The sequence below is a fragment of the Styela clava genome, chromosome 2 (genome assembly GCF_964204865.1).
Source record: "Styela clava chromosome 2, kaStyClav1.hap1.2, whole genome shotgun sequence".
Classification (NCBI taxonomy): Eukaryota; Metazoa; Chordata; class Ascidiacea; order Stolidobranchia; family Styelidae; genus Styela; species Styela clava.
The window spans coordinates 28,756,443-28,758,942 of NC_135251.1; the positions used below are offsets into that span (position 1 = coordinate 28,756,443).

General features: G+C 55.4%; 1 non-coding gene across 1 annotated transcript in view; it reads left to right on the plus strand.

Annotated features, from left to right (window-relative positions):
* Positions 1–2,157: 2,157 nt before the first annotated feature.
* LOC144420284 (small subunit ribosomal RNA) overlaps positions 2,158–2,500 on the plus strand; it is a 1,810-nt gene continuing 1,467 nt past the window's right edge. Inside the window, exon 1 of the ribosomal RNA XR_013474637.1 lies at positions 2,158–2,500. This exon is cut by the window's right edge and continues 1,467 nt beyond it. This is a non-coding gene — a ribosomal RNA (small subunit ribosomal RNA).

The window sequence follows — 2,500 nt, forward strand, 5'->3', positions numbered from 1 at the left end:
GGGCGAGAGAGTGCTGCGTCGCCGGCATCGGCGTCGAAAGAAACCGAGCCGAAAAAAGTTAAAGTACAAACGTGCAAGCATACTAACCTAACCCTAGGTAAGGCATGTCAGAGCGAAAGACAGTAATTTCGAATGAGCCAAGAAAGAGCGGTGCGGGGCCGGTCGGAGCGCACCCTTTTCTCGGTGGCTGGCGGGCGAGAGAGTGCTGCGTCGCCGGCATCGGCGTCGAAAGAAACCGAGCCGAAAAAAGTTAAAGTACAAACGTGCAAGCATACTAACCTAACCCTAGGTAAGGCATGTCAGAGCGAAAGACAGTAATTTCGAATGAGCCAAGAAAGAGCGGTGCGGGCCGGTCGGAGCGCACCCTTTTCTCGGTGGCTGGCGGGCGAGAGAGTGCTGCGTCGCCGGCATCGGCGTCGAAAGAAGCCGAGCCGAAAAAAGTTAAAGTACAAACGTGCAAGCATACTAACCTAACCCTAGGTAAGGCATGTCAGAGCGAAAGACAGTAATTTCGAATGAGCCAAGAAAGAGCGGTGCGGGGCCGGTCGGAGCGCACCCTTTTTTTGGTGGCTGGCGGGCGAGAGAGTGCTGCGTCGCCGGCATCGGCGTCGAAAGAAGCCGAGCCGAAAAAAGTTAAAGTACAAACGTGCAAGCATACTAACCTAACCCTAGGTAAGGCATGTCAGAGCGAAAGACAGTAATTTCGAATGAGCCAAGAAAGAGCGGTGCGGGGCCGGTCGGAGCGCACCCTTTTCTCGGTGGCTGGCGGGCGAGAGAGTGCTGCGTCGCCGGCATCGGCGTCGAAAGAAACCGAGCCGAAAAAAGTTAAAGTACAAACGTGCAAGCATACTAACCTAACCCTAGGTAAGGCATGTCAGAGCGAAAGACAGTAATTTCGAATGAGCCAAGAAAGAGCGGTGCGGGGCCGGTCGGAGCGCACCCTTTTCTCGGTGGCTGGCGGGCGAGAGAGTGCTGCGTCGCCGGCATCGGCGTCGAAAGAAGCCGAGCCGAAAAAAGTTAAAGTACAAACGTGCAAGCATACTAACCTAACCCTAGGTAAGGCATGTCAGAGCGAAAGACAGTAATTTCGAATGAGCCAAGAAAGAGCGGTGCGGGGCCGGTCGGAGCGCACCCTTTTCTCGGTGGCTGGCGGGCGAGAGAGTGCTGCGTCGCCGGCATCGGCGTCGAAAGAAGCCGAGCCGAAAAAAGTTAAAGTACAAACGTGCAAGCATACTAACCTAACCCTAGGTAAGGCATGTCAGAGCGAAAGACAGTAATTTCGAATGAGCCAAGAAAGAGCGGTGCGGGGCCGGTCGGAGCGCACCCTTTTCTCGGTGGCTGGCGGGCGAGAGAGTGCTGCGTCGCCGGCATCGGCGTCGAAAGAAGCCGAGCCGAAAAAAGTTAAAGTACAAACGTGCAAGCATACTAACCTAACCCTAGGTAAGGCATGTCAGAGCGAAAGACAGTAATTTCGAATGAGCCAAGAAAGAGCGGTGCGGGGCCGGTCGGAGCGCACCCTTTTCTCGGTGGCTGGCGGGCGAGAGAGTGCTGCGTCGCCGGCATCGGCGTCGAAAGAAGCCGAGCCGAAAAAAGTTAAAGTACAAACGTGCAAGCATACTAACCTAACCCTAGGTAAGGCATGTCAGAGCGAAAGACAGTAATTTCGAATGAGCCAAGAAAGAGCGGTGCGGGGCCGGTCGGAGCGCACCCTTTTCTCGGTGGCTGGCGGGCGAGAGAGTGCTGCGTCGCCGGCATCGGCGTCGAAAGAAACCGAGCCAAAAAAAGTTAAAGTACAAACGCGATGCTAATGAGCGAGCCGTTGTCTCGACTAATATGTAGGGGGCGTTCGATCGAGCGTCTGGCTTGAGCGCTTGTCGGCCTAGCAGAACGGTCGCATTGTTATGCCCGGGTTTTAGGCACCGCTGCAGGCGGCCGGCAGAGCTCTTGTTTGTGCGAAACTGAATGGATCGAGCCCGAGAGAGGGCGAGCAAAGAAAAAACGCAAATCGCTCCGCCTGGCACTGCCGGCGAGAGCGTGGACGTCGCGGCCAGCGACTGTCGAAGCTGAGTACGGCCGCAGGCGATCGCCTCGGTCTTAAACGAATGCGACGAGCACGCGCCGGGCGGCCCAGCAAGGGCCGAGCGCAGCTGTCGCAGCTATCTGGTTGATCCTGCCAGTAGTGATATGCTTGTCTCAAAGATTAAGCCATGCAGGTGCAAGTACGAGTTCTCGTAAAGCGAAACTGCGAATGGCTCATTAAATCAGTCTTGGTTTATTTGGTCTCGTAAGCGAAGTGGATAACTGTGGTAATTCTAGAGCTAATACATGCATTAAGCGCCGACTTCGGGAGGCGCGCTTTTATCAGATCAAAACCGACCGGGTTCGTCCTGTGACGTTTGATGACTCTGGATAACCACGCGGATCGTACGGTCTCTGCACCGACGACGTATCATTCAAGTGTCTGCCCTATCAACTGTCGAAGGTACGCTACGTGCCTACC